Raw genomic sequence first — 13,078 nt, 5'->3', positions numbered from 1 at the left:
AAATGTCTCACAAATTCTGTCTCTGTCAGTATCTCCAAAATTGGTCTCCTGCCCCTCCCAACCCAAATTCCTACAAACTTTATCAGGTTGGATAGGTACTCTAACTTAGCTATCACCCTTGAGTGCCTTCCAATCAATCATATCAATAAGCACCTATAAAATATTTGCTTTATGCTTTATACTGTGCTAGGCACTGAGAAAAGAAATAGAAATAATGAAATAATCCCTACTCGCAAGGAGTTTATATTCTAATGAAGGAGACAATCAAATTTTATATTATATATATACATATATATATATGTATATATATAATATATAGATGTATACAAAAACCTAAGATCTTGGCAACTTGTCCCATCACTTCCTGGCAAATAGAGGGAGAAGAAATGGAAGCAGTGTCCGATTTTTATATTCTTGGGCTGAAAGATCACTGCAGACAGCAACTGCAGCCATGAAATGAAAACACAATTGCTCCTTGAAAGGACAGCTATGGCAAATCTGGACAGCATATTAAAAAGCAGAGACATCAACTTGCCAACAAAGGCAAAGCTATGGGTTTTTTTTTCCAGAATGAAAATTCTTTATTTTTGAAGATAAATATTGTTACCCTTCTGCCTTCTCTTTTCTAATTTCTTTTTTAAAACTTTATTAATTTATTTTGATTTATCAACAATCACTTCCATAAGCTTTTGAGTTTTAAATTTTTCTCCCCCTCCCTCCCTACCTCCCTCTCCAAGATGGCATGCAATCTGATATAGGCTATACAAATACATTCCTATTAAACTTATTTTCACATTAGTGATGTAAGTAAGAATCAGAACCAGTAGGAGGAACCACCAGAAAGAAAAAACAAAACATAATAGAAGAAAAAAAATAGCAAATAGTATGCTTCAATCTTCATTCAAACTCCATAGTTCTTTCTTTGCATGTGGATAGCATTTTCCATCATGAGGCCTTTGGAGATGTCTTAGATCCTTACACTGCTGAGAAGTTAAGTCTATCAATATTAGTCATTGCACAATGTGACTATTACTGTGTACAATGTTCTCCTGGTCCTACTCATTTCACTCAGCATCAGACCATACAAGTCTTTCCAGATTTTTCTGAAGTCTGCCTGCTCATCATTTCTTATAGCACAATAATATTCCATTACATTCATATACCACAACTTGTTCAGCCATTCCCCAAATGATGGGCATCCTCTCAATTTCCAATTCCTTGCCACCAGAAAAAGAGCTGCTATAAATATTTTTGTACATGTGGGTCCTTTTCCCATTTGTATGATCTCTTTGGGATACAGTCCTAGAAGCTGTATTGCTGGGTCAAAGGATATGCACATTTTTATAACCCTTTGGGCATAGTTCCAAATTGCTCTCCAAAATGGTTGGATCATTTCACAACTCCACCAACAATGCATTAGTGTTTCAATTTTCCCACATCTTCTCCAACATTTATTATTTTCCTGTTTTGTCATGTTGACCAATCTGATAGGTGTGATGTGGCACCTTAGAGTTGTTTTGATTTACATTTCTCTAATCAATAGTGATTTAGAGCATTCTTTCATATGACTATAGATGGCTTTAATTTCTTCATCTGAGAACTGCCTGTTCATATCCTTTGACCATTTATCAATTGGGGAATGACTTATATTCTTATAAATTTGACTTAATTGTCTATATATTTTAGAAATGAGGCCCTTATCAGAGACACTGGTTGTAACAATTCTTTTCCAATTTTCTACTTTCCTTCTCATCTTGGTTGCATTGGCTTTATTTGCGCAAAACATTTTCAATTTTAATGTAATCAAAGTTATCCATTTTGCATTTTGTAATGTTCTCTAACACTTGTTTGGTCATGAATTCTTCTGTTCTCCATAAATCTGACAGGCAAACTATTCCTTGCTCCCCCAGTTTGCTTATAGTATCAGCCTTTATATATAAATCATGAAAGCTATGGTTTTTCCAGTAGCAATGTATAGCTGTGAGAGTTAGATCAAAAGGAAAGCTGAACACAGCAGAATCAATGCTTTTAAATTTTGTGGTGCTAGAGAAGACTTTTGAGAGTCTCTTGGACAGCAAGATCAAATCAGTCAATACTTAAGAACAGTTAATTCAGGCTACTCACTAGAAGGTCAAATACTGAAGGTGAAGCTTAAATACTTTGGACACATAATGAGAATTCAGGACTCATTGGAAAAGACCCTGATATTGGGAAAGATTGAAGAAAAAAGGAAAACAGGATTGCAGAGGATGAGATGGATAGATAGTACCATGGAAACAATAAACATGAACTTAGACGTCCAGAGATAGTGAAGGATAGAAAAGCCTGGTGTGCTATAGTTTATGGGGTCACATAGAGTCAGATATGAATGAACAATAATAACAATACTCCCCAACAGAGAAGTGGTCAAATGATATTAACAATCAGTTCTTAAAAGAAATGCACACTATTAACAAGTATATGTGTAATGAGGGGGCTCTCATTGTGTGGCTCAAAGAGGCAGAATAAATATCTCTAGCCCCTTCTGCCTGTACCCTTCTCCAAGGCAAAGTTTAATTCTGGCTAGGAGAGGAAGTGAGAGATTGGGGTCAGAGGCCACTCTGCTCTCCTCAAAGAGATGGGTACCAGGATAGAATTATATCTCCCTTAAATATTATTGGTTTAGCAGGGGTGGGGAACCTGTGGCTGTGAGGCCACATGTGGCCCTCTACATCCTTAAGTACAGCTCTTTGACTGAATCCAAACTTCATAGAACAAATTCCCTTCATAAAAAGATTTGTTTTATGAAGTTTGGATTCAGTCAAAGGGCAGCACTTGAGAACCTATAGGGCCACTAGGTCACAGGTTCTCCACCCTGGCTAGAGTATATGATTGGATTCAATCTAACTTCTGATTATCATTTCTCATTATTTCTGGGGGAAAGGAAGGTCCCAGGTTCCATATCGAAGGCTTGATCCCTTTCCCACCTAATTCCAGTTCCATAATGAATACATGTAATGAATAGCAAAGAAACTCAAATAATAGCAAAACAGAAATTGGAGAAGGTATGCGTGGGAGAATATAAACCAGGCAATACATAATGAAGGAACTCTCTCAATGGGAGCAAGGTAACTCAGCTCAACTGAGAGAGAGATGGAATAGTCAACATTGGAGTGGTTGTGGTAAGATGGTATAGTAGTGCATATTTTGGTGGTGCTTTGAATGTGGTGCTAAAGAGCACTGTCTTGAACATCCTAGAGAGAAGATAGTATCCAGTAGAAGAGAATGATCAACAGTGTCAAAGGATGCAGATTGGAAAGATGAGGATAGGGAAAAAACCACACATTAGATTTGGCATTTAAGATTTAATTGCTATCTTTGGAGGGCAGTTTCAGTTGAATGCTGACTGATTTTGTCAGACTAGTGTTGTGAAGAGAATGAAAGCAGAGAAAGTGGAGGCTTCAATTGCGGATAGTTTTATCGAGGAGTTTAGCTATGAAGGGGAGGAGAATTATGGGATGAGAACTCTCAGGGATGATCAGATCAAATGAGAACTTTTTAAGGGTGGAGGAGACATGAACATGTTTCTAGGTGGCAGGGAAGGAGCAAATAGAAAGTGAAGATTAGTGAAAGAATGGGTATGATAGAAAAAACAATGTTGGAGAAGATGGGATAAGATCAAGGATGCATTTAGAGGAATTTCCTTGGCAAAGAGAAGGGCATCTTCATTTGAGACAGGGGTGGAGAAGGAGATAGTGGGAAAGGATAGCTGAATGATGTGAGATGAGGAGGAGAGGAGAAGAGAGAGCCTACATTTTTCAGTGAAGTATGAAGCAAGGTTCTCAGCTGAGAGGTTGGGAAGAGGGGTGCCGTGGGAGGGTTGGGGAGGAAAGGTGTGGAATACTCACTGTGGGTAAGAACTATTAAAAGATAGCTCATGCAATATCTGAATATTCCCAGACTTCTGTGTCACTGCTGTAAGTGCTGCTTAGAGTTTGATGATACTATTAATAAGTAGTTTTTGCAGATTGTTTCTGAGATCTTCCATCATAGGTAGAAGAATCTGCCATGATATCTATCAAAAAGGTAGTCCATGAGGTGAATTCTGTTAGCTGTTCTTCCAGCATTTTCCATATCTCATTCTTGCAGTAAGAAATAACTTTGTCCTCCTGTTCCCTCAACTGATTCTTCTATTCTTCAGATACCAGAGCTACCAAAGTCAAACTTCTTTGTTATCTATCCCTGAATTGAAGAAATCAGTGCCCTAATGACATTCTCTACCACCACTTGCTTCTATTTTCCACTATGCTCGTATACACGGTAGTCAAAATATACAGGTAATGAGTTCCAGATTGCTGATTATAGTGTGTTGTAGTATCTTGAACAAGCTAGAATTAATCCTAATCAAGGCTGACATGCCAGGGTTCACTGGTTCTGGACCTATCAAAAACAAAGTATCCATTTCCTTGTCAATACCTAAAACTTCTTTAGCAAACTTTAGTCCAAATATGAATGGTCCTTGTCACTTAGTCCATAGAGACTAACCCTTTCATAAGGTTAAAAGAAAAATTTCTCATGTGTCTTTTGTAAATAGATTGGAACAATATGGTCACTCGAGACCCAGTATATAAGTGCACATCACAATATCACTTGTTACTGTTACTTCAGTATAACATTCAGTGCAAGTAGAATTGACCTACACACAACTGAGGTGCTTTTGGGGACTGGGGTGATCTATATCCCTTGCCCCATCTATGTTTTCTGAAGATGATGCTCAGAGATTTAGCCTCTTGCATATTAACTCTGCATTCTTCTCTTGAATGAACATATTATTCATATGTCCATCTAGTCCATTGTTGTAGCAGAAAGTAGCTCTGCCTTTTTATATGCTTTCTGACCATTAGATGGTCATGACCTCTGGTTCAGTGAACTCTGGCTTCTTTTACTTATTCTATCTCTCGGCGGTTTTTCAGTAGGTTCCTGTCTTTTGGTCTTTGGGTGGTGTCTTGCCTGATTTCTTTGGCCCAACACAGGAAGGTGTTGTTGGAGCTAGGTTATCATAAATTATATCATTCTTTGAAGGTAAGAAATCACCCTCAAACCAGTTTACTCTGTCCCACTGCTGATGAAAATTTGGTAGCTTTTGTTTATTGAAGATGTGAAAAATGATTTTTAGACTCAGAGCTTCCCCCATCAGTTCCCTTCTTCCAAAGTCCTTCAGAAGGACATTACTGATAATAAGATTATTTAATCAAAATTATGGAAGCTACTTTATGTTCTCTGCTCAGCCTTGGATGGAGACAGATTCTTCTGCCTAGACAGCCCAAGGCTGGGAGTGGTCTGGTATGGTTGGGAGGGGGTGTGTGTGGTGCGATCTGATAGAACAGGTGTTTCCCTTGTCAGGAAGTAGAATGATGGTGGGGTGATAGCCCCTGTTGAAAAAATATATAACTGGGCATCCTAACTCCCAAATTGAGCCAGTTCTGGATTGGCCCCCTTGGGGAGCCCAGTTTTGTATGGTAACTCCCATGCAATGCATGTTGCCAGCTTGTGAGAAAAATTAAAATGTGGACACAGCCTAATTTGTCTCTTTCTTAGAACAAACTCTGTGAACGGTTAACATTTAAATGGTGCCATGTGACCCAGATTTGGGACTGGATTTGGGGATTCTTCCCCCTTACAATGCTGGGACTGCATGCTCACAGGACTTTTTTTCTCCTGAAGTCCCAATCCTGAAGGGTAGGTGAGTCTTATCCACCAAATCCCTGCTCCTTATCTCTCAGACTCCTGTAGGTTGTAGTCTGCTTTTTTCTCCAAGCAGCACTGGGGGCAGAGACCTTAAGACAGGTCTCCTCTGAAAGGATATCCTCTATAATTTGACTGTGGGTCAGTCAGAGTAAATTGGCATATGATAAATTGTAATCTGAATTGGTTGCTTTTAGAAGGATATGGAACTAAAAGATAACTCTGAATTTTCACCAATCTAATTCTAATTCTAAATTGGTTTATCTTAAAACCAAACTAAGCCTAAAAAGTCAACAAGAAAATTAGATCTGTGCTCACTCTGTCTTGTCATTCTGTCTATGTCTCTGTGACTGTCATGTTTCATGTTTGTGCTGAAAGATTTAAAATGCAGCCAGAAAAAAAACAAACAAAAAAACAAACAAAAAAACTTCTAAGGTCTGTAATTAGAGAGAACATTGGGAAAGAACTCCCACCTTAGGCTTTCATTGGGAGATTAAGACTTATTTTTTGGGGGGGGGGTCCCAACACTGGCCAAGTTGGGACACAAGAATAAAGTTAGATAACAAATAATGAAATTAAAAAAACAAGGTAAGATTGTCCTAGAAGTTAGTTGGCAGGTAGAATCAGCTAGCAGAAGCTTATACTGATAAGGATCTAGAGCAGGCATCCCAAGGACTAAGAGAGAGAAATCTGAGAGTTTGAATTCAGGTTTAATTAGATCTCAAAGTTAAAGTTTGTAGATTGTTCAAATGAAGAGAACTGTCTCTGCACCCCTTCCACCAGTGTATCTGATATCAGGGCAATGTGCTTAAAACTGCAAAAATAAGGGTTTTTCTGTTTTGTTTTGTTTTTTTAAGTGATCACTTTAGGATTTCAGTGATTTGTTTAGAATGTATATTAACATTTAAAAATATTTGTGAAGGGTATGAGAGAAATATAGCTCTCTTGATTTGTAAATTGTTAGGCCTTAACTCCCTCCAGATTCTAACAGATGCAGAGATGCAGGACAAAATTGGGGTGTGATTTTTAATTTGGAATGTAAAGGAAAGTGGAGTTAGTCTGAGTAATGAGTTTGAAAGATTAGGAAAGAGAAATAAAGACTTGAGTGAAAATATGAAAGGTAGAGAAAAAAATGGTTTGGGGACATATTGGGGTGGGCAGCAGCAAGCCGATGTGCTTAAGTGCCTCCCCCCATCCTTAGATGGTTGTTTTGGGTGCCCTTGTGCCAGCTTCAGATGGTTTAACCATGCTGAGAGGGTGTGAAGAAGTTTGATTTTGTTTTAAGTAGAAGGGTTTGAAAATGAAAATGTTGTAGCTTGATTTGAAAACCAATAAATAAAGTTATAGAGAGTTAGAAGGAATTATGTCCAATTAAATCTAACACTACATAAATATTGAGTATGGTAAAGATATTGGTTATTGTGATTTAAGATTATTACATAAAATCTTAAAATATTTCCTTGTGCTGTTCAATTAGTTATTAAGTTAACCCCAGAAGCTCTGGAGGTTTCTTCCTGGGGAAGCTGACCACACACTCCCTGTCAGCATTAAGTTAAACTCCTCAGGTCTCTGCCTGGGCCGAAAGCAGCACTACTACCTAGTCTTAGAATATTGTTCCAGCACATTTCAAGCTAACCTGATGATAACAGGTGTGATTTCAAACTGTTTGTAAAACTTTATATGCATTGTCCTAGTATATACAGCTTGAAATTCCCAGCAGAATGGGAATGGGGAGCTGCAATGCTTAGGACAGTTCTTTATTTGATAAATCTCAGAAAGAAGACAGGACTTTAGCTCTTAAGAAAGTAGAGAGAAAAAGTTATTGAGAGCTGGGAATTGTCACCATGTGTCTTTTTAAGGGAATATATGAATCTGTGAATAATATTTTCTCTTAAAGGGCCAAGAGTATTGGACTTAAAAAATTAAAATGTTTATCATTAGCAATTATAAAACCAGATTTGATTTGATTTAAGTCAAAATCTGTCCTGAAGGAATAAGAACAGCATCTGAGAGTGCTCCTCCTATCAGGATTAAGCCTAAAAAGATATTGTTATTTGGCATTAAGAAATTTGTTCTATTTGCCTTGGTTTACTATTCTGTAAGGGGATAATAATGGAACCTACTTCCCACAGATGTTGTGATCATATGATCACATGATTGTAAAGTACTTGGCATAGGACAAATGCTATCTGAACATTAACTGTTTAAATGTAATTGTTTAAATTAAGGTCACCTGATTGGTAATTAATTGGTTTTGTTTCAAGTTTAAATACATGATAATTGTTTATGGTATTGTTATACTACTAAAATTTCCTTATATTGTATAATTTGGTAACAATTGTATTGCCTATGTTGTTAGAAAAGCAATTTCTCTTAAATCTAGATGTTGTTAGACTAAGAATTGTACTGTCAAAGAAAAAAAAGGAATGGGTTAGGAAGCTGTTAGGTCATTCTATCTGACAATGTGTTGTAATATTCTGAAATACTGTATTGTATTGTACTGTAATTTAAGAAATCATAAACTTCTGAGTTTTGTCTATATTTAAAAGGTAAGTTACAGCTAAAATTATTTGGTTCTCATTTATAAAACGGTTAACTAAGCTATTTGAAGAATTTAGTTTGTTATAGTAACATCAGGATAAATTGTAAGCTGTTATTAAGACAGGAAGATACTTTTATGAAGAAATGTTTTGCAAAATATTTTGTGTGATTTTTAGAAGGCCTACTAAATTTCCATTTGCAAGCTAATTTGTTGCAGTAATAATTTGATCTAGATAATAATTGGTTCCAAACCTACTATGAATTTCATGTTTCATTCCTAGGTTTGTTGTGTCCTTGGACTGGCCTTAAATGAGTGCTTTCAGAGAAACAGCAGCTCAATGCAAGCAGCATCAGAGATGTAAGGCTTTCTAAATTACTGTAAGGATCTTGCTGTTTTGATCTGAATTCATTTTATGGCCAAGTAAGAGTTAAAATTAGTGTTTGAACTTATTATATGTATAAAAGTCAATTCCTGAAGTATCTCATTCTTTCATATTGAATATGATTATAGAAGGGTAAATAAGCTTGAGAAAGAGATGCAAATCTATTCAAGAACTAAAACATGTATAGGAATGTATGCAAACTACTTAAGGCTCACCTTAAAGATGTTCCCAACCAATGTGAGATTATAGTCACATACCTGAAACTCTGATTGTTGGAACTTGGTATTCAAGACCTTATGGGACTGTTAACTGATGTTATTCTGAGGCTGAGTCCAAGTATGGCTGTCAAGGAATGCCTTTGAGCCACTGATTCATGATATCAGCAACCCTGTGGGGTCTATGAACTGCATCCATGAACTACAGAGGGTGTTCTCATGGGAATAGTTTGGAGAACAACTATTTGGCATGAGCTGAGGTAGGATTCTCCTGACTCAATTTCCCAACATGAATATCCCAGCTGGCAGACTTTAAGCCTGACTCAATGCAGTTGGCCATCTGCATCACTTTTGCCTAGAATTAACATGAAGTTAGGGGACATTTTCCCCTCACTATAGTTACATCCTTATTCTTTTATGCAAAATTTCTATAATCAAAAAAGTTTTGTAAGCATGATACTACATCTATTAAATAATAGATTGACACTGGAACATTTGAGGTTACTATAGTAAGATGTAAGTATAAGATTGAGTTATTTGGCCTAGAATTTTAGCCCAAACAACTAACTAGTTAAGTATTTAGTCTTGACATCTGTTACTAGTATATATTTCTGTTTAAATTAGGGTCCTTAAATTCCTCATAATGGTATGGGAATAATTAGGTCAAGGACTTGTGAAATCAGGATATTATTCTGTTACTTAGTTAATCTCATACCTGTCTCAGTTATAATTAGTTAATTTTAGAAGAAGAATAGCTTGTGCTCTGTCTTGTAAATGCCTTAAAGAAGCATCCACTTTAATTCAGAGTTATTTATTTGAATGTGGCTAGAAGTTGGGATTGTTTTATTATAAATAATTGATATGTACAGTTTTAAAAATTGATCACTCCGTGTATTTATGTATTGGAGTCTGTTATTAATTCTTTAGTGAAATCTCATCCTTCTGATAGGGGAATGAATAATGAATGTGAATATTGCCAAAGTATAAAAAAAACTGTGTTCCAAGGTCTCAATTTTTGATTTTATTATAATAGAGACATAAGGGTTGAGTTAACTTTCATTATTTGACTTGGTTATTGGCAAGGTAATTTAAAATCATGTTAAGATCATTTTGTAGGAGATTTTTTTTGGGGGGGGGCTAGGCAATGGGGTTAAATGACTTGTCCAGGGTCACACAGCTACTATGTGTCAAGTTCTGAGTCCAGATTTGAACTCAGGTCCTCCTCACTCCAGGACCAGTGCTCTATCTGCTACACTACCTAGCTGCCCCTTTGTAGAAGATTTTAACAAGAAAGAAGAATCTTAAAGAAGACAGTCTGCTGGAAACCACTCAAACCACAGTTCAACCAGAAAACTTCATTAGATGATGTCCCGAACACCAGACAGCTATATAAGATGAGACTTCTGAGCCTTAAATGGACAATTTTATTCATTGTTCATGCTTTCCCTTTGTTTCTTTTTATCAGTATGATCCCCTTGGTTTTGTCAATGAGTTGGATCAATTTCTCCCCTTTGCCCCACTTTAATCAAAGGTATGGAAGTTCCATTGTGTTCTGCTCAGCCTTGGGTGGAGATAGATTCTTCTGCCCAGATATTCAAAGACTGGGAGTAGTCTGGTATGGTTTGGGGGGTGTGATCTGATAGAATAGGTATTTTCCCTGTCAGGTGGTAGAATGATGGTGGGGTGATACCAGCCACTGTTGAAAAAGGTATATAACTGGGCATGGACCATAGCACACCAACCTTTTCTATCCTCCACTATCTCTGGACATCTGTCCAAGTCCATGTTCATCATTTCCATGACACTATCTATCCATTTCATCTTCTGCTATCCTGTTTTCCTTTTGCCTTCAATCTTTCCCAACATTAGGGTCTTTTCCAATGACTCCTGTCTTCTCATTGTGAGGTGAAAGTATTTAAGCTTCAGCTTCAGTATTTGACCTTCCAGTGAGTAGCCTGAATTAATTGTTTTTAAGTATTGATTGATTTGATTTCCTTGCTGTCCAAGGGACTCTCAAAAATCTTCTCTAGCACTACACAATTTGAAAGCATTGATTCTGCTATGCTCAGCTTTCCTTTTGGTCTAACTCTCATAGCCATACATTGCTACTGGAAAAACCATAACATATGAATAGATTTAAGGGATTAGATCAGGTAAATAGAATGCCTGAAGAACTATGGACAGAAGTTCACAATATTGTACAGGAGGCAGCAACAAAAAATATTCCAAAGAAAAAGAAGAGCAAGAAAGCAAAATGATTGTCTGATGAGGCTTTACAAATCACTGAGGAAGGAAGAAAAGTGAAAGGTAAAGGAGGAAAGGAAAAATATACTCAACTGAATTATCTGATTCCAGATAATATCAAAGCAAGTTGAGGTTTTCTTAAATGAGCAATGCAAAGAAACAGAATAAAATAATAGAATGGGAAAAACTAGAGATCTCTTCAAGAAAATTAAAGATACCAAGGGAAAGTTTTATGCAAAAATGGGCATGATAAAAAAATAAAAATGGTAGGGACTTAGCAGAAGTAGAAGAGATTAAGAAAAAGTGTCAAGAATACACAAAAGAACCATAGAAGAAAGATCTTTGTATGATGAACAGCTGTGAATGACTTGGCTGTTTTCAGCACTACAAAGATTCAAGATAATACCAAAGAACTAATGATGAAAAATGCTATCCACATCCATAGAAAGAACTGATGGTGTCTGAATACAGACCAAAGCATACTATTTTTCACTTTATTTCCTTCTCTTTTTTTGGTTTGAGTTTTCTTCCACAAAATGACAATATGGAACTATATTTTACATGTTTGCACATGTATAACCTGTATCAGATTGCCTACCATCTCAGGGACAGAGGAGGAGAGGGAGGGAAGAATACAATTTGGAATTCAAAGCTTAAAAAAATTGTTAAAAATTGTTTTTTACATGTAATTGGGGTAAAAATAAAATATTATTTACTTATTTATATCACCAATAACCACAATGGTGTAGTTACTGATCTAAAGCCAGACATCCTTGAGAATGAAGTCAAGTGGACCCTAGGAAGCATTGCTAACAATAAGGCTAGTGGAGGGGATGAAATTCCTAAAAATTCCTAAAAAAAAATTTTAGGATAGAAATCCTAAAAAATTGATGCTATAAAAAGTTCTGCATTCAATATGCTAGCTAATTTGAAAAACTCAACAGTGGCCATTGGATTGGAAAAGATCAATTTAAATGCCGAGGGATGTTCAAATTAATGAACATTATTATTGCTCTCATTTCACATGCCAGCAAGGTTATGCTTGTGATTCTGTAAGCTAGGCTACAGCAATATGTGACCCAAGAATTACCAGAAGAGCAGTGGAGTTAAAGAGGCATATAACTGTGACCAAACTGCCATCATTCACTTCTATTTCATTGACTACACTAACACCTGTGTGGATCACAACAAAATGTGGCAAGTACTCAAAGAGATGAGAGTGCGAGATCATCTTATTTATCTCCTGAAGTACCTGCATGCAGTATAAGACTCAACATGGAACTGGTGGATGTAAGATTGTACAACAAGGCTGCATATTATCACCTCATTTATTTAATTTATACGCAGCGTACTCTCCTACAAAGATACACATTGTCATGGGGAGAAAGTAAGTTCATACCCCAATGCTCTAGGTTCATGTTATTGTATTTAAAATCAGTTTTAATGCCATAGTTCAGTACTTAATTTTTTCCTAATTTTTTTTGTGGATCACATCAGCCCTGGAACTCATCCCTCTACAGTACTCTCTGCCCTGGGATTGGAGAGGGTGGAAGTTAAACAGTGGAGAGTGTCTCCCAGGTTCTTCATTTAAGGAGGGGGTCCAGGTTAGTTGCCTCTTTATTTCCTACCCAACTGCACTCCTCTGGACTTCATCATGCCCCCACATTAGACCTCCTCTACCTTTCCCCACATTTCAACTTTTTTTATGTGTTGTCTTCACTCATCAGATTGTAAGATCCTTTAATGCAGAAACTGTCTCTGTCTTTCTTTGTGTCCCTAGTGTTTGGCACAGTGTCTGGCACACAGCAGGCATTTAATAAATAATTATTGACTGACTGACTTACGAGTATTATTTTAGTGGCACAAAACACATCTTATATCTTTGTAGCCTCATAGCACCAAGCATAATGTTCGGCAAAAGGTAAGTAAACATTCACTAAAGACTTGTTGATTAACATTAAAACAAATCAT

General features: G+C 36.7%; 1 protein-coding gene across 1 annotated transcript in view; it reads right to left on the bottom strand.

Annotated features, from left to right (window-relative positions):
* The window catches only part of DNAH9 (dynein axonemal heavy chain 9), a 466,635-nt gene that overhangs the window by 27,558 nt on the left and 425,999 nt on the right, over positions 1 to 13,078 (bottom strand). The gene's annotated exons all lie outside the window — the stretch shown is intronic.

This window comes from Vombatus ursinus, unplaced genomic scaffold, assembly GCF_900497805.2.
Source record: "Vombatus ursinus unplaced genomic scaffold, bare-nosed wombat genome assembly UNPS02008996.1, whole genome shotgun sequence".
Classification (NCBI taxonomy): Eukaryota; Metazoa; Chordata; class Mammalia; order Diprotodontia; family Vombatidae; genus Vombatus; species Vombatus ursinus.
Note: the sequence above shows the minus strand (reverse complement) of the source record. Positions and strands in the feature narration are given on the sequence as shown.